Here is a 19,561-nt window from a genome sequence, read left to right as displayed (position 1 = left end):
TAGTCGATTTTCAGGGGGTGGGGGCTCGCCGGAGTTAAGGAAGAATCAACCGCAATGGGGAGGGGGGCTTGCCGGAGAGGTACCCCACTATCTATCTTAGGGTACAAGGTGGGGGCGGTGGTCGCCGGCGGTGGGGGGCGCGGTGGTGGGGCGGTGGCGTGGGGATCGCCAGAGAAAAAGCTCGGTGCAGGGGGGGCTAGAGGGATGGCTGGGGCGGCGGTGTACCGGTGGTGGGGAGTGGTTTCAAGGAGGGCTGGGAAGCGAGGCGGCGCGGGAGCTACTTCATGCAGTCGAATCTAGGACTTGGTTCAAACAACGAAGAAAGGCGGAAAGTCATAGCATGAATCTAGGACTTGATTCAAATAGGAAATAACAGGAGGAAAGTAAGACTGGATACCCAACCGGTCTCTTGGTTGAAAAGGGAAATAAAGGAAAAAGGAAGTACAAACTGGATAAGGAACATATCTATTATTTGGTTGAAAAAAGGATAGAAAGTGGTGTCTGGTGGACAAGTCAACAAAGTATGTCCAGGATTAGATTTGCTGCGCTCACATAGTAAAAGGTCTCCAGGATTAGATTTGCTTCCCTCACAGAGTATGAACAAACTTGACATCACCACTTTATGCCTCCTTGTAGGTACATTGTGCTGATGTGTCCACTGTCCTATGTCCTTATACCAAATTTTTGTTGTTGTTAATGTAAGGGCACATGTAAAATGAAGCGATCACACTATTACCTTAAGGGCATGTCTAACCAGTGTTATTGTTAATCTAATGCCTCTAGTGATATGTTGCAATTAAACTGTGTTACAAATGGTACTCATGCTGTTTTTTCTAGTATGATAAGTAAGTTGCTTATTTACGCTGCTGAGTGTCCTGGTGTCCCCATGGTCCCATGCCCTTAAACCAACTCTTTAGCTGTTGTTGATCTACTATATCTGGTAAACGAGCAATGCCACCATTAAAGTAATCCTATATTTGAATAATGTCATTGCTGATCGTAGTGCTTCTGGTAACATGAAGCATTGCTGACATTTTAAAATTTCTATGTCCTTGCGTGATTGCCATGAACATAATCAAGATGCTTCTTTTCATTTCGTGTATGTTTCGTATCTTGTTGTTGACCAGGAACTGTTCTCTTTCTATCTTTTTGTGCATATAGGGATATCCATTTCACCTTGTTGCTATTGTGACCTTTTGGTGAACTGCACAAAACACTTTTTTGGGAATGAGTGTCTTGTGAAGTTCAACTAAAATGTCACGTGGGCAACATCTCTCAATTTTGGTGGAACTGCACAAAATGGTGACTGGAGTTTCCAAAATCCCCGTCAAATTCTGCTGGTAATCTCGTGCAACATTTTATTAGCCTTTGCAAGATGAGTCGTCGTTGTCACCACAATGGCACTTTATTTTAGTGAAATGCACAAAAGGATAAGCAAATTATAGTTTCACCTTACATGAGCAGGATAGCCAACCTTAATGTTGCTCAATTTTAGTGCAACTACTAAAGAAGAACCTGCCAGCTCACGAGAGCAAGTACTTCTTGCTAGCTGAATGATGCAATCTTTGCTTCATTTTAGGTGAACTGCATAAAAAGGCGCATGAATTGAATCATGGATCTGCAGGTTGGCCTCATCCGAATGGAGTTGCGGGTTCACCACATCGAGTTGTGACGGCATAGGGCCGCTTACACCAGACAGTTCTGTCCTTTATCAACATGATTGTGCTTTGTCATACTGTGCTAACATTGTATTTTTTTAAATAGAGCTATTCTATCGCAATCTTTTCTCATTTTGAAATAAAGTTTGCTTCAACTACTTCCACTATTATAGTAATCACGCTCTTTCTTATCTGTGCAAATAGGAATACTCAATTACAGATGTTGTGATGGTCAAGAGCATTCGCCAAGTTCTTGGGTTGTATGACATGGCTAGCCAAGATGGATTTAATCCCGATATTCACTTTATCAAAAGTCTCTAATGGGTTGGTTCTGAATCTTGCAAGATGGGAATCAATGAGATGTGTAGGCATCTTTGTTGTACTTATCGTTTGAATCTTATTTGTTGGTTCTGAACCTTGCAAGCTGGGAATCAATGAGATGTGTAGGCATCTTTGTTGTACTTATTATTTGAATCTTATTTTTTGGTTCTGAATCTTGCAAGCTGGGAAAGATGGCATGATGATGCAGAGGACAGCAACCATAACAAACTGTTCAAACTTGGTAGTATTGTCTGTGTGAAAGTGCGACAAATGTGATGATTGTGTGTGTCCTGAGAATAATAATTCTAATTGTTCTGCATGTTGATCTTGTGGCACTGATAGAACGAGCCAATGCATTGCTAGTTTTAAGAATAAATTTTAATTAAAGGTAATTAAATTTAAGTAAAGTTGTTGGATTTCGGGTTCCGGCAGACCCTTAAGGTTCGAACTCTGGGGTGTGCGCGGAGATCACTCCTCTACCAACTCACGTCTCGTCGCCTCGCAAAGGATCTAGGCTACACGAAGAACAACACAAGGGACGCAAGGTTTATACTGGTTCAGGCCACCATTGTGGTGTAATACCCTACTCCAGTGTGTGGTGTGTGGATTGCCTCAGGGGCTGATGATGAACAATACAAAGGAAGAACAACCTCGCGAGGGGAGGAGTTCTTGTGTTGGTGTGGGTGGTTCTACATAGGGTTCGATTGGTCGATCCCAGATGCCCTGCCTTGAGAATGGCTAGTCCTATTTATAGAGCAAGGCCCTGGTCCTCTTCCCAAATATTGAGCGGGAAGGGTGCCAACAATTGGCCATTTTGAAGGGGAACATCTAGTACACTTATCCTGACTAAAGTTGGTCCTCGCCTGCCAAAGACTCTGACGATGACGCCTTCCTGGGCTCCATGATGACCTCCATCCTGCCGTTCTGCTGGTCTTGGTCTTGTTGCACCGAAATGGTAGCCTTTGCTTGATACCTTGGCCTGCGCTTGCCCCCTTTGCATCGAAGAGGAAACAAGGACACTGCGCATGCTGGCGCCCGCTTGGCTTTGGTCGTCATGGCTTGCGTCATGGGAACGTCGTGAGGTACCCCGCCTTGATCTCTCCGCCTCCTCGCGAGCTAGCCTGATGAGGCTGCGCCTGAGGAAGCTTCCTGTCGTTCGCCCCGCGAGGCTGGGCCCCTCGCGAGGATCTTGAGCTTGTGTTGACGAAGATGGGCCGTACTAGGCCACTCCTTGAGCAACGCTGCAGACTGCAGGCAGGCAAGTCTGGGTACCCTCGTTCCCAGAATGCCGACAGTAGCCCCCGGGCCCAAGGCATGCCCGGACTTGGATTAGTAGAGAAGTGAAGGGGCAAGTGCGAAGCGCCACGGGCCCCAACAGCCTGCGGCCTTGGGCGCCACATGGCGGTTGATTGGACGTGGGCGTCCCCGCTTCCCCACGACGCCTCGGCAATCGCATGACTTGACAAGTCCCTACATGCAAAACGGGTCATGATTACGTGTGATCGTGGAGGCCGACGGTTGGCCTACTCCATCTATATACGGAATGGCGCGAGCCCTTCCAGTCCATCCCTTCCTGCTACTCTCTTTCTTCTTCTTCCCGGCTACCCGCCATCCCCATGACTCCGCCGAAGAGGTTCTTGGTCGTGGAGAAGGGAAAGGCTTGTCAGGAAGGGCCTGACTCTCCTCCGACCAAGCGTGGCCGAGGCTGCCCTCGCAAGCATTCTACGGCCCCCGCGGTGGCTTCACGTGGTCGTGGAGGCGGTCCTCTGCGTGGCGATGGGCGCCCGGCTGCCAATGGCAGGTACGTTGTGGCTGCACGACCCCCCAGGCCGCGCTTCTGCTCGGCGGAGGTGCTGCCAGAGTTCGTCGTGTGGTCGGCGGACCCGACCAGCACCTGGCTCCAGCTCCCCCGGTTCTTTGTAGGTGAACTTCCGGATGGTTGCTGCAGCAGGGCCTCCTGGGCTTCACTGGAGGTCTCTGTCGGATTTCAGGTTCCGGCAGACCCTCTAGATTCGAACATTGGGTGCACGCAGAGATTTCGCCCTCTGCCTACCTGCACCTCACCGCCTCGCTACGATCTAAGCAATCAAAGGAACAACACAAGAGACACAGAGTTTATACTGGTTCAGGCCACCATTGTGGTGTAATACCCTACTCCAGTGTGTGGTGTGGTGGATTGCCTCTTGGGCTGATGATGAACAATACAAGGAAGAACAGCCTCGCGAGGGTCTGTCCTTGGCTGGTGCGATGAACTACTAGGGGGAGTTCAGTCGCTCTCTCTACTAGTTTCCTGGTGATGGTCGGATGCCTCTACCTTGTGGTGGCTAGTCCTATTTATAGGCAAAGGCCCTGGGCCTCTTCCCAAATATTGAGCGGGAAGGGCACCAACAATTGGCCATTTTGAAGGGGAACATCTAGTACACTTATCCTGACTAAAGTTGGTCCTCGCCTGCCAAAGGCTCTGGCGGTGACGCCGGCTTGGGCTCCACAATGACCTCCATCCAGTCGTTTTGCTGGTCTTGGTCTTGTTGCACTGAAATGGATGCCTTTGCTTGATGCTCTCGCCTGCGCTTGCTCCCTTTGCACCAAAGAGGAAAGAAGGATGCTGCGCGGGCTGGCGCCCGCCTGGCGCCCTTGGTCGTCATGGCTTGCGTCATGGGCACCTCGTGAGGTACCCCGCCTTGATCTCTCCGCCTCCTCGCGAGCCAGCCTGACGAGTCCATGCCTGAGGAGGCTCCCTGTCGTCCGCCCCGCGAGGCTCGGCCCCTCGCGAGGGTCTTGAGCTTGTGTTGATGAAGATGGGTCGTGCTAGGCCACCCCTTGAGCCACGCCGCAGGCCGCAGGCAGGCAAGTCTGGGGACCCCCGTTCCCAGAATGCCGACAGTAGCCCCCGGGCCCAAGGTGCACCCAGACTTGGCCGAACAAAGGAGCGAAGGGGTAAGTGCGAAGCACCGCGGGCCCTAACAGCCTGCGGCCTCGGTCGCCGCATGGCGGTTGATTGGACGTGGGTGGCCCTACTTCCCCACGCCTCCTCATTTTGCGCCCAGATAGGCGGACCCGTGGTTGGACACAGTCTTTCCTCTTTTCGCCGCTCAACCGTCCCCTACTCTTCCTCCTCTCGAGCTCTAGTCTCTGCTTCCAATCCAATCTCGAATCCTCCCTCTTCCCGTCGCCATGGCTCCGACGAAGAAGGGAAAGGGGCAGAAACCGGTGCCTCCGCCTCGCTCGCCGTCGTCAGCGGCTCCCGCCGTCGACCGGTCGACCATACTCAACCGTGAAGGCTTGGGCAAGGTCAGCTCTGCTCTGGCCTCCATCTTCAATGAGTGCGGGAGGACGACAGCCTGGCCCGCATCCCACTTCTCTATCGATAGGGTGGTCACCGAGGTCCAATACTTTGCCGACGCCCTGTGGGCGGGATTAGTTCCCCCCTTTTCCGATTTCTTCAACGCTGTGCTTTCCCATTACCAGATCCATATGATGCATTTGGGTCCTGAATCCATTACTCTTCTTGTCGTCTTCGCCTTTGTCTGTGAGACGATGATGGGCATCCCTCCTTTGGTTGCCTTGTTGCGCCACTTCTTCTCTCTTCGCCTCGTCGATCCCACCCAATGCTCAGGGTGCGTGAGCTTCATTGCCGCACCAGAAACAACAGCTTCAGGGATTGACTTCAGCCTTCCTCCGTCCGCGCCTGGGTCCCGCGAGCGGCAGCTGTACGTGGATGTAGGGGTGCCCAGCCACCTACTTTCAGAGCCAAAGTTGCCCGCTTTCCCCAATTCAGGCTGGGGCCAGGAGACGCTCATGAGACCCCGGCTCATCTTCGTCTGGCACCGCTTCGCGCTCTTGAGCGCGCTCGGTGTGACGGTGCCCAAGGTGGTGAAGGAGTTCTTGCTACACCGCATTGCTCCTCTCCAGCGCCACTCCTGCCGGATGTGGGCCTTCAGTGGGCGTCAAGATCGCATGAGGCTCCAAGAGGAGGACCTGACGCCCGAAGTGCTGAGGAAGGTGCTCTTGGTCTTGACTGGGGACCCTTCCCCTGGCAGCGTCCAGCATGGGGGGCTTTGTTGTACCTTTGCTCGAACAAGGGCGACTTTGTGAAGCAGATGCCCGGCTTCGATGAATGGGGGTTGCGCCCCACTGGCCTCAAGGGTCCTCGCGAGAACCCAGTGATGGTGACTGCCCTCCCAGTCGCCCACGGCGATCCTTCCTCGAGGGCGTAGCAGGGAGGCATGGGCCGCCGGAGGCTGAGGGGGCCCCCACCGGAGTGACGACGCCAGGCAGCACTCCTGAGGGGGCAGCTCCTGAGGCCCGTACTGCCGTGGCTGGAGGCGTTGAGCCGCGGCCCATGGCGCTCGTGGTTGAGGCCCTTGGGGCCCCAGCTATCCTTCTTGGTGAGGCGACCGGCGGCGCGCATCAGGGCGACGCACCAGACACTGGGCATCTTGACGCTTCTTCCTCGTCGCAGGCTGATCCCTGCGCTCAACTTCTGGGTCGCTTCTGTGTGGACTTCGAGACTCTCCGGAAGAAAAGGGAGGCCTTGGGTGATGATTACCCTTACCGCCTGCTGAAGCGCCAGAAGTATTTCGCCATTGATGAGTAAGCCTTCCCCTTTCCTTGCTCCTGATCCTCCCATTGCTTTGGCCGATCCTTGCTCTGCAGGGCCCTTCCTGCCGAGCTCATGGAGATGGCTGAGGAGCTATCCCCCCAGGCCCCGCCCTCTCCACCGTCTCCGAGCGCTCCGAGTTCCAGCAGAGCCCTTGCGGTGAGGCCGGCCGGAGAGGTGAGCCATCCTGTGGTGCATCGCGGCTCTGCGGGCCTCGCAGCCCTCCTTCGCGAGCCTTCTTGGGGCATAGCCAGCCTGCCTTGGGCTTCGCGTCTGATCATGGATGGCAACTGGCTGAGGTCGGCCCTGCGCTCTTCATTTGGGGAGGGGCTGGCTCTTGGCCGGGCTTGTGGCGAGGCGTGCCCGGCCATCACGAGGGCGCTAGCCCCCAGCCCCCTGCCCAGAGGGGGAGTGCTGATTCGTGGCCCCCGGCGCTTACTTGGGGCGGATGACGACACAGAAGACATGCTCGAGCGCGCCCGGGGGCGTCGCGTTCTTCGCCAAGGGTTTCTCTGGAGGGCGGCTGACGCGGTGAGCCGGCTTGGTGAAGAGCTTGCTGATGAAGATGCGCGCCTTGAGGCTGAGGGTCTGCGCTTGGTTGAAGAGAGGTGCAAGCTGAAGGCGGCTGTTGCCCTCGCGCGCCACCAGCGTGACCTCGACAATGAGGAGGCCGAGGCATTGCTGGCAGCCTCTCGGGAGGCTCGTTCCCGGGCCGCCGAGGAGGCCCGAGAGGCTGACCGGCGACGTGAGGCGGTGGATGAGCGGTCGCGGGAACTCCTTGCCCGGTGCCACTCCCTGGAGCAGCAGGTGGAGCTGCGTGAGATGACCCTTGCATAGATGAAGGTGGCTTCGGTCGACCAGGCAGAGCTCCTGATGTGTGAGGAGGCACTGACGCTGGAAGCTGTTGAGCGCGCACGTGATCTTGAACGTCTGGAGACGAGAGAGCGCTTGGTGACAAAGGCGGAGGATGACGTTGCTGCGCGCGAGACCCGAGTCCTGGAAGAGGTTGAACGCAGGGTGACGACGGCTCGCTTGAACCTCGAGTGTGAGTTCGAGCAGAGGCTGGGGTTGATCCGGGTCGAGGCTGAAGGCAGGACTGCCGCCCTGAGGGACAAGCTGGAGGAAGTGACGCGGTGGGCCGACGCTTCCCGGGCCGCCCTCGACATAGCGCAGGAGGAGCTGACTACCTCCCGTGCCGAGGCACTTCTTCTCCGCCAGCGGGTGGACGAGGCTGAGGCCGTTGCGCGGCAGAGCAAGAACAAGACACACCAGCGGCGGATCCTGGAGCACGAGCACGGCCCCATGCTCGCCAGGCTCCGGGAGAGAGCCAACGCGGCCTTGGGTAACATCTGCGAGGCGGCTCTTGACCAGCCCCACGCAGTCAACTATGCTGGCAGTCTTCCGTTCTTCACCGACGTGGTGACACAACTAGAGGCGCAGTCGTTCGGAGCCAACAGGCAGGTGGAGGAGAGGAGCCGCGCCCTGCTCGGGCGCGCCTTCTCTCGTGTCTTCAGCTACCTTCATAACATGGACCCCAACTTCGACTTTGACGGCGCCATCGCCCTAGTGCCCCAGGCCGTCCGGGGCGACCTGGCGCGCTGGGTGGAAGACAACGTGGATGCCCTTGTCAGGGCCTTCACTTCTGATAACGACGGCGCGGTCGTGGCTACTAATGAAGGCGACATGGTGAACGGCCCTGACGCCGCTGCCGGCGGCACGGAGAACGACGGCGAGGCCAGCGACGCCAGCGACGATTCAGGAGGCGCTCCCGAGGATGCATTGGGGGATTTATCCGATTGACCGCGTGTTATCTCTGCTTCTTTACCCTGGGCAGGTAGAGTTCGGGCCTTGCCCTAAAGGTTGTAAGAGCATTTTGGGAGGGGGAGCCCCTCATGTAAAAACTCGTATTCAGCATATTAGTAGATGCAATGTCACCCGTACGCCTGCGCTAAGCAGCTGACTTTACGACGAGCTGGTTGGCTTGTTTACCTTCGACCCCCGTGGGCCTCGAGTCAGCCTGCGGAGGGCTGTGGTGCCTCGAGCGTCTCCTGAACGAGCCCATCGAACCTGTAATGTAAACCGCCTGAGAGGGCGCGGCGATGGCAGTCTGGGCTACACGCAAGCTAGGCCTGGCCCGGCTCGTGAGGGGCTCACGAGGGGAGGCAGCTGAGGTGAAGTGGTAACCAGAACACTAGAGATTGCTCGAACGAGACTAAACACCCCTTCCCCGAACACACGCAAATCTTTGAGCTCAAATCCAACTTAAATTCAACGAGGGGAAACGACAACCAAGGGGGAAAAGCAACGAAAGAAGAAAAAAGGCCGCGTCCGGCACATAGTCTAGTCTTGGATGTCTTCTCACCAGCGCGGAGCTAAGTGCTGCCACTGGGCATGGGAGGGAGCCCCAGGGCCTGAGGCCGGCACCCCTGAGACTCCGGGGCATGTACAGCCCCACTCATTATTACATGAGAGTGTCACGGGGCGGCGAGCTTCACAGGCACTGGGCCTTCTTCACAGGTACCGGCCTTGCTTCATATCGCTAGACGAGGGCCCCGCCTTGCGCCGCATTCTAGTGCCATCGACGACGAACGGAAACCAGGACTCCGCCGATGGGGTAGAGCGGTCGCCAGCGGTTCCCCCGACGACCACAGGTCCTCTGCCAGGAGCAGGCTCTGAGGCACCTCCCCAGCAAAGGGCCTACCTCCTGAGGACGCCTTGCTCCGAACGCCATGGTGGTGATGTCGGATCTTGGCCCGTCTCCTGCAGCCCCCGGCGCCCTCCTCCTGAGGGGTAGGAAGCTGCGGGAGTGGGGCAGCCGCCCGTTGTCGTGACCTGCACCTCCTGCGATCCATGGTTGGCGTATGCCTGCTCCTGAGGAATTAGAGGTACCTGATACTCGTTGTTTCTAGCGTAGCCGACAGGGCCTTCTCGGGGCTCCTAGAAGAGTTCAGCTTCTGGCGTATCGTCCCCCCAACTTGGGCCGAGGAGAGAGCCTTGTTCGTCCTCATGTGTGCTCCCTTGGTCCATCATGTGGGGCACGTACTGTTCTGGGGTCACCATCCCGAAGGCCGCGCCGTAGCGCTCTGCGTGCCACGTAGTTCTACTTGATGTGCCCGCCTGGGGGTGGTAGCACGGCGGCCCACCGGGGCCGCGGGTTGTGGCGAGTCCTTCTTCGATGGCCGGGGGCGGAGGCAGCGCTGCTGCTGGCCCGGCGTTGACGGCCTGGCCGGCGATGGGGTGGCCTTGGAGCCCGCTTGGGGCTGCACGGGCGTGCATGGAGCCCCCGTGCGGGCCACCCTGGACCTGAGGTGGGATTTGGGTGCAGAAGGGGGGAGCCCCCGAGGTGGCGAAGCCCAGGAGCTCTGCCACCCGCTCTAGCAGCACATCGTGACCGCCTGCCAGCAGCCTGCACTGCAGCAGCTCTCAGGCCACGGTGAGCGCGGCCCTCGAGTTTGCCTGCTCCCGCCGACCGTGCCTGCCGTGTCATGAGAGCTGTCGTTGCTTATCCGCGCCGCCCGCGGCCTGCAGCGCCCTGCGGACCGTGAGCTGCCTGGGGCATGGGGTTGCCCGGGGCGAGCGGCTCTGCGTTGGCGGGCCAGGCCGCCCAGGGATCAGGGTTGCCTGCCTGGTCGCCGGACATGATGATGACGATGCGACGGGATGCGAAGCCGCAGAAGGTGGATACCGGCGCACCCCTACCTGGCGCGCCAAATGTCGGATTTTGGGTTCCGGCAGACCCTATAGATTCGAACACTGGGGTGCGCGCGGATATTTCGCCCTCTGCCTACCTGCACCTCACCGCCTCGCTACAATCTAAGCAATCAAAGGAACAACACAAGAAACACAAAGTTTATACTGGTTCAGGCCACCATTGTGGTGTAATACCCAACTCCAGTGTGTGGTGTGGTGGATTGCCTCTTGGGCTGATGATGAACAATACAAGGAAGAACAGCCTCGCGAGTGTCTGTCCTTGGCTGGTGCGATGAACTACTAGGGGGAGTTCAGTCGCTCTCTCTACTGGTTTCCTGGTGTTGGCCGGATGCCTCTACCTTGTGGTGGCTAGTCCTATTTATAGGCAAAGGCCCTGGGCCTCTTCCCAAATATTGAGCGGGAAGGGCGCCAACAATTGGCCATTTTGAAGGGGAACATCTAGTACACTTATCCTGACTAAAGTTGGTCCTCGCCTGCCAAAGGCTCTGGCGGTGACGCCGGCTTGGGCTCCACGATGACCTTCATCCTGCCGTTCTGCTGGTCTTGGTCTTGTTGCACCGAAATGGATGCCTTTGTTTGATGCCCTCGCCTGCGCTTGCTCCCTTTGCACCAAAGAGGAAAGAAGGACGCTGCGCGGGCTGGCGCCCGCCTGGCGCCATTGGTCGTCATGGCTTGCGTCATGGGCACCTCGTGAGGTACCCCGCCTTGATCTCTCCGCCTCCTCACGAGCCAGCCTGATGAGGCCGTGCCTGAGGAGGCTCCCTGTCGTCCGCCCCACGAGGCTCGGCCCCTCGCGAGGGTCTTGAGCTTGTGTTGATGAAGATGGGCCGTGCTGGGCCGCCCCTTGAGCCACGCCGCAGGCCGTAGGCAGGCAAGTCTGGGGACCCCCGTTCCCAGAACACCGACAGTCTCCGTCGCCGGGGAGGCGGCCCTGACCCGCGACGGGCAAATGTTTGCCCGCGTGTGCGGCCTGAGCCGGCGGTGCACCCTGCACTTCAAGTTCGACGGCGATGCCACCCTCTACGTGAGGGTGTTTGGGGAAGTCGGCGGCCGTGCAGTGTGCTGCCCCGAAGACGATGACCGCGGCCGTGAGCCCAGCCCCGGCGTTGACCAGGATGAAGGCAACGGCAGGCGCACGGGCAGCGGTGCCCGGGGCCGCCAAGCTTCGGTGACTCTCCTTTAGACGGCATCTCCTCCAGCGACGGCCGCGACCAGCCCTCGCGCCGTCGCGCCCACCTAGGGGAAGGCAGTGAGTCGGTCCGCCGCCGCGCGCCGGTGAAGCGGGAGATGGAATCCAGCTGAGCCTCGGAGGCAGAACGAGCCCCCGCCGCGAGTTGGTGCCGAGCAAGTCGCGCCTGTTTTGTTTTTCTTCCTTCCTTGCATAAAATAAGGTAGTCTGGGGCCCCGTGGGGGCATGTTGAACTAATGATGTTAATTATCGTGTTTTTTCTGCTATTTCCGTGCTATGTTTTCGTGCCACGTGCTCATGTGCGGAAATTACTTGGCTCGGGGAGGCTTGTCATGGTATTCGCCTCCCGAGGCCGGGGCCTCGCCGTGCGTTTCATGTCCTGCAAGGGTTAGGCGGTAGGGGTAGTTTCTAGCCTTGGTAGCAGGGGCGACCAACCTAGGTCATGTGCTCACGTCGCGATGCCCGTGGGGCACGGACTGGGAGGAGTGCTCTCGCAGTGGACTCGGATAGGAAAGCTTCAAACGACCGGGGCAGAAAACACTCGCGAGGGTGCCCGCGTACCTCCCTCGCGAGACTTGCGCGAGAGAAAAACGAGGCAAGTGAGTGAAAAAGACAAAGTGTCACAAACTAGAGACGGCAACAGCTCCAATAAAACTTCAAATAGGAATGAACAAGCCAACTGCAGAAAGCAAATGAAAAAGCTGCGTCTGGCACCTAATCTAGTCTTCGACGTCTTCTCACCAGCACGGAGCTAAGTGCTGCCACTAGGCGTGGGAAGGAGCCCCCGAGGCCCGAGGGCGGCACTCCAGAGAATCCGGGCGTGTACAGCCCCACTCATTATTATGTGAGAGTGTCACGGGAGGCGAGCTTTACAGGCATTCGCCTTCTTCACAGGCACCGGGCCTTTTCCAAAATGCGGCAGCTTCACAGGCATTCGCCTTCTTCACAGGCACCGGGCCTTTTCCAAAACGCGGCAGCTTCACAGGCATTCGCCTTCTTCACAGACACCGGGCCTTTCCCAAAATGTGGTAGCTTCACAGGCATTCGCCTTCTTCACAGGCACCTGGCCTTTTCCAAAATGCGGCAGCTTCACAGGCATTCGCCTTCTTCACAGGCACCGGGCCTTGCTCAGGGGTAGAACCTTCGTAGATGTTGAATGTTCCATGCGTTCTCGATAGGTACCCCCTCCTGGGTCTCCAAGCGCACGAAGCCGGGCCTGGAAACATGAACAACCTTGAATGGGCCCTCCCACATGGGAGAGAGATTATGTAGCCCCTCCCTGGAGAGAACCCGTCTGAGCACGAGGTCCCCTACCTCAAGAGTTCTGGGGCGGATGTTGCGGTAGTGGTATAGCCGCAGCGCGTGTTGGTACCTTGCCGCTCGCAACGCGGCTTCTCGACGGTGTTCCTACCCCAGCACAAGATCCGTCCCCCGCATGGCGTCCTTCTATGCCTCGTCGAACGCCAGGACCCGTGCGGAATGACGCCTGACCTCGTGAGGGAGGACGGCCTCAGCTCCATAGACAAGGAAGAACGGGGTCTCGCCAGTCGGCTTGGCCGCGGTCGTGCGATAGACCACAGCACGGATTGGAGCTCATCATACCAGCCCCTGCCATAGGCCTCCAGCTTCTTCTTGAAGGTCCTGGTTTTGAGGGCCCTCAGGACCTCCACGTTGGCTTGTTCGGCCTGGCCGTTGCTCTGGGGGTGTGCTACCGAGGCGTAGCATATCTGCGTTCCAAGGTTAGCACAGTACGTTTTGAAGAGATTGCTGGTGAATTGTGAACCGTTGTCAGTGATAATGCGGTTAGGCACCCCAAATCGGCTCACGAGGCCCTTGATGAACTTGACTACTGAGCCCACGGGTATGGTGCAGACAGCTTCCACCTCAGCCCACTTGGTGAACTTGTCCACGGCAACGTAGAGGTAGCGGTAGCCCCCTGGCGCCCGAGGGAACGGGCCTAGAATGTCCAGCCCCCAAACTGTGAACAACCATGAGAGGGGTATGGTCTGCAGTGCCCCCGCCAGCTGGTGGATCTGCTTGGCGTGGAATTGGCAGACTTCACAAGCCTTCACCAGCTCAACGGCGTCGCTGAGTGTTGTGGGCCAGTAGAACCCGCTGCAAAACACCTTGCCAACGAGGGTTCGCAAGGATGAGTAGTGCCCACAGTCTCCATCGTGTATGTCCGCCAACAGCTCCTTCCCTTGCTCTCTGGGAATGCAATGCAGGGACATGTCATCTGGTCGCTTCCGGTAGAGCTCCCCATCCTTGATGCAGTAGGCCGTGGCCTGCCGCACCACACGCTCCGCGTCCTCTTCCTTCTCTAGCAGGGTCCCTTGCGCCAAGTAGTCCCTGAATTCTGCCATCCAACATCCTTCCTGAGGCTCCAACGCCAGGAGCAGGCGTGCCCCTGAGGCCGGGCCGCAGGCCGGGGCTCCCGAGGCGGGCAGCTGAGGGAGCTCCTCCCTAGGTTGCGCTGTGCTTGATAGCGACGGTGTCGCCGAGGGTTTGAAGAGTCGCTCCTCGAAGACACCAGGTTCCTGAGGCAGCCGCCTGGATGCCCTCTTGGCGATGTCGTTAGCCTCTTGATTGGTACCGCGAGGCACATGCTGCAACTCCAACCCCCAAAACTGTTTCTCCATCTTGCGGACCTCCGCGAGGTATGCTTCCATGTGCTCGTCCTTCGGCTTGTACACCTTATTGGAGAAGTTGATGAGGAGTTGCAAGTCGCCCTTGATGGTGATTCATTTTACTCTCAAGGCGACGGCTGCCTTCAAGCCCGCTATAAGGCCCTCGTACTCTGCTATGTTGTTGGAGACCTTCTCCCCATGCTGGAAGCAGAGCTGCACGGCATAGTAAAGCTTGTCGTGACTGGGGGATATGAGCACTACACCAGCCCCTGCACCCTGCCGTGAGAACGCTCCGTCAAAGTACATTACCCAACCATCCGGCGCTTCGCTCCTCGGGGAGAGCGACCGGTCCTCGCCCATTTTGAGCCCTGGCACCTCTGTCCATTCCGCCATGAAATCTGCGAGCGCGGCTCCCCTAATGACCCTGGTAGTGCTGAATTCTAGCTGGAATGCTTGCAGTTCGATGTTCCATTCGGCGACCCTCCCTGCTGAATTGGGGCTCCTAAGTACCCTTTCCAGGGGGTAGGCTGATACGACCTTGATGGGATGGCCTTGAAAGTAGTGCCACAGCTTGTGCGAGGCTACCAACAGTGCGAGGAGGAGTTTTTGAGGCATTGGGTACCGCGCCCTCGCGTTCCGCAGCACTGTACTGACGAAGTATACCGGGTGCTCGACGAGATTGAGGGTGCTGGCACGGCCCGCATCCTCTGGAGGTTGAGGTTCCTCCTGAGGCGGCATGGCCCTTAGTCCTTGGTCGCCTGAGGGGGCCTCCTACGCTCCGGGTGCGCTCCCTTGATGAGGCTGATCCTTTTCTGCTGAGGTCGTGGTCTCTGTGAGGCCTTCCTGGCCTTGTTCTGCCTCGACCGGGAGTGCGGCTGCGGCCGAGGCCTAGCGCTCCTTTCTGACTGCCACTAGGGTTGCGCTAGCGGAGTAAGGGGTGGCTGCAAGGTAGAGCACCAGGGGCTCTCGAGGGCGCGGGGCCACCATTACCGGGGGGCTGGTAAGGTACCTCTTGAGGTCTTGGACTGCTTTGTCGGCCTCTTTAGTCCATTCGAAGGGGCCTTTCTTCTTTATCAACTTGAAGAAAGGCAGCGCCCGCTCTCCCAGCTTGGAGATGAAACACCCTAAAGTGGTTACACGCCCAGTGAGCTTTCTGCATTTCCCTGAGGGTCTTTGGCGGGCTCATGTCTTCGACTACCTTGACCTTCTCTGGGTTAGCCTCAATGCCCCTGTGGGATACGAGGAAGCCCAGGAGCTTGCCCGAGGGGACTCCATACACACACTTCTCCGGGTTGAGCCGCAGGTCCACTTCGCTGAGGCTCGCGAAGGTTTCTTCCAAGTCCTGTATCAGGGTTTTCGCCTCCCGAGACTTCACCACAATGTCATCAACGTAAGCTTCAGCGTTCCTCCCGAGCTGTCGTCCCAGAGGGATGTGCATCAATCGCTGGAAGGTCGCGCCTGCATTGTGCAACCCAAACGACATGCACGTATAGCAGTACACCCCACACAGGGTCAGGAAGGCCGTTTTCTCCATGTCCTCCACCGCCATCTTGATCTGATGATAGCCTGAGAAGGCATCCAGGAAGCACAGTAGGTCACACTCAGCGGTGGAGTCAATGATCTGGTCGATGCGAGGGAGCGGGAATGGATCCTGCGAGCAGGCTTTGTTTAGGTTGGTGAAGTCGACACACATGCGTTCCTTTCCTCCCTTTTTTGGCACGACAATAGGGTTGGCCAGCCAATCAGGGTAGCGGACCTCGCGAATGACCCCTGCTGCTTCTAACTTGCGGGTATCTTGGACGATGAAGGCCTGCTTTTCAGTGGACTGCCACCTTGCCTTCTGCTTCACAGGGCGCACGTTGGGGCACACATTGAGATGATGCTCAATTACATCCCTCGGGACTCCCACCAGCTGATTAGGCTCCCATGCAAACACCTTCCTGTTTGCGCGCAGGAAACTGACCAGGGCCTCCTCCTATTCAGGCACAAGGTTGGTGCCTATGGTGAAGGTAGCACCAGCGGGCTCGTCCTCGTCGACCGGTACCTGCTTGGTCTCCGCCTTGTCCTGGCTGAATAGTTGCTTCTTTTTGGCTGGCGCAACCCTCTTGGGCTCGAGGGCGACTGAGCTGGTGGGCTGCGCCCTTGAAAGCAAGCTTGAGCGCTTGCAATGCATGCCCGGTGTCTCTGGACACGGTAAGGACGCCGTTGCTCCCGGGCATCTTCATGAGGTTGTACGCCGGGTGAGTCGCGGCCATGAACCGGGCCAGGGCTGGGTAGCCGAGGATGGCGTTGTACAGGAGACCGATGGGGGCGATGTCAAAGTCGATCACCTCCATGCGGAAGTTATCATAGGTGCCAAAGGTCACCGGGAGGGGGATCTGTCCCAGAGAGCCGGTGGAACCGCCTCCGACGCCCGAGAAGGGCCTGCTGGGCTGAAGCCGCTCTGGAGGCATGTGGAGGAGGCTGAAGGCTTCCACTGAGAGCACGCTGAGGCCAGCACTGCCCTCGATGAGGGTCCTGGTGATGACCACCTGGCAGATGGTGGGGGTGCACAGCATCGGGAGCGCGCCCGAGTAGGCTGGGTTGGAGGGGTGATCATCCGAGCTGAAGGTCAGATCGGCCTGGGGCGCCATCCAGCCCGGGGGGGTTTCTTGGTGCTTGCAGGTGGCGCTGATCTGGCGGGTGAACGGCTTGACGTGGCGGCTCGAGGGTGGTGCCTGTGAGCCGCCCAGGAGAGCCGCAACGACCGAGGGCACTGGCGCGCCGTAACGGGCAAGGAAAAGGTCGCACAGTTCCCCCCAGGAGGTCACAGAAGCCGCCGGTAGGTGGAGAAGCCACATGCGAGCAATGCCGACGAGGGCCATGGGAAACCAGTTGGCCATCACCCTGTTGTCGCCCCCCGCCTTGAGGACGGCTTCCTCGTACGCCAGCAGGAAAACCAGCGGGTCTGTCGCGCCGTTGTAGCGCGGCGGCACCTCTGGCTTGAACTCGCGTGGCCACTGCACCTGCCGCAAGGTGCGGGCCAAGGCTCGGAGCCCCCTGGCCCCAACACTGGCATCGGCAGCTGGAGCGTGCGGTGAGTTGTCCGCCATGTGGGCGAAATGTGATGTCGGCAGAGAACGGGTCGGCGGAAGGGAGAGCTTCGGTGCACCCCTACCTGGCGCGCCAAATGTCGGATTTCTGGTTCCAGCAGACCCTTAAGGTTTGAACTCTGGGGTGCGCGCGGAGATCACTCCTCTACCAACTCGCGTCTCATCGCCTCGCAAAGGATCTAGGCTACACGAAGAACAACACAAGGGACGCAAGGTTTATACTGGTTCAGGCCACCATTGTGGTGTAATACCCTACTCTAGTGTGTGGTGTGTGGATTGCCTCAGGGGCTGATGATGAACAATACAAAGGAAGAACAGCCTCGCGAGGGGAGGAGTTCTTGTGTTGGTGTGGGTGGTTCTGACTAGGGTTCAATTGGTCGATCCCAGATGCCCTGCCTTGAGAATGGCTAGTCCTATTTATAGAGCGAGGCCCTGGTCCTCTTCCCAAATATTGAGCGGGAAGGGCATCAACAATTGGCCATTTTGAAGGGGAACATATAGTACACTTATCCTGACTAAAGTTTGTCCTCGCCTGCCAAAGACTCTGACGATGACGCCTTCCTGGGCTCCACGATGACCTCCATCCTGCCGTTCTGCTGGTCTTGGTCTTGTTGCACCAAAATGGTAGCCTTTACTTGATACCTTGGCCTGCGCTTGCCCCCTTTGCATCAAAGAGGAAACAAGGACACTACACAGGCCGGCGCCCGCCTGGCTTCGGTCGTCATGGCTTGCATCACGGGCACCTCGTGAGGTACCCCGCCTTGATCTCTCCGCCTCCTCGCGAGCCAGCCTGATGAGGCTGCACCTGAGGAAGCTTCCTGTCGTCCGCCCTGCGAGGCTTGGCCCCTCGCGAGGGTCTTGAGCTTGTGTTGACGAAGATGGGACGTACTAGGCCACTCCTTGAGCCACACTGCAGGCTGCAGGCAGGCAAGTCTGGGTACCCCCATTCCCAGAACGCCGACAAAAGTAACCACTAACACTTGTTATTACAGTACCGATACAGACATGCTCGTTAACCGACGTGTGGCCGGAATAGGTTTCTTAATGGAGGCGTTTGAATGTGCCGTGGGTGCATGTTCTTCCGGGTGTGCAGCGGGCGAGGGAGGGGTAGTAACTATTGTCGCATGTACACACTCAGTTTACTGTTGAATCCAGTTCCCCAAGAGCTGAAAAACGCATTGTTGGATTTGGACTTCATCAAGGAGTTCACCTTTGAGTTCGCTTGAAGAGACTCCAATGGCGATCCGAGGGGTGAGCCTGCTGGATATGGACTTCGGCAAGGAGTTCGCCTTTGAGTTCTCCGTTCAGTCCCATGGCTGCACCAAGTTGAATGTGATGTCCACCAACGACCCGGACTCGGTGAAGCTCTTCCTCGACGAGTTCAAGTAGTACCTACAGGACGAGAAACCACAAGGTCGCAGGACTAGACCTTGTGCCCATCCATTCGTCTCTTGACACGGACCAGCGGATCGCTCTTGCCAGGTATGCGTGCGGGACGAGGTTCTCATCTACCAATGTTTTTTTGACTATATACTGCAAGGTAACAGCCTCACAGTCCTTTATTAAAACTCCAAACCAAACAAATTACAATGTACATGGAAGAGTGGGGGGGGGAAGGAAAATACATACCAAGTCCTAAGGTAGGGAGGCTATCCAAGTTATGAGTTTGTCCCTATATTTACATTTTATCCTATGAGCTAACAAAGAGATATCATGTACAAAGTTTCTTCTCCAAGCTCTAAAGCTAGGATTCTCATTCCTAAAGATCTTGCCATTCCTCTGGGTCCAAATATTCCAAGTGGATGTGAAAACCACTTCAGAAAAGAAAGGGAACCCAAAGTCCTTCCGGGCAGAGAGAGCCATCATGTATGTATTTTGATTCGGATGGGAGATCAAAGAGATACCAAGATAACTCCAAACACGCTGGCTAAAGTTGCAAGTGAAGAAAAGGTGCACATGATCCTCGTGGCTGGCCATGTGACATAAAACACAAGTGTCATCTTGCACATTCCAATGCCTGCGTTGCATCATATCCCTGGTATTCAATCGATCCATTAGAAGGAGACAGCCAAAGACTTTGAGCTTGAGGGTGCATGAGCATTTCCAAATCCACTTAAGAATGGGGTCAACTACCAAGTGTTGGAAGTTAAGCTAATAAAAAAGCCTTGATTGAAAATCACCAGACTTAGAAGGCCATATCCAGATGTCCTTCCCCTCGGGGTCCAAATTTATGGGAGCCAAAAGAGATTGGAGCTGCTGCAACTCATTAAAAGCTTCCATAGACAAGGGCAGGTGTAAATAATCAGACTCAGTTGTCATGTTGAAAAAATCCCTAACCGTGATCAAGTCATCAATGACAAATG

Source organism: Triticum dicoccoides, chromosome 4B, assembly GCF_002162155.2.
Source record: "Triticum dicoccoides isolate Atlit2015 ecotype Zavitan chromosome 4B, WEW_v2.0, whole genome shotgun sequence".
In the NCBI taxonomy this organism is placed as follows: domain Eukaryota; kingdom Viridiplantae; phylum Streptophyta; class Magnoliopsida; order Poales; family Poaceae; genus Triticum; species Triticum dicoccoides.
This window is presented reverse-complemented; position numbering follows the sequence as displayed.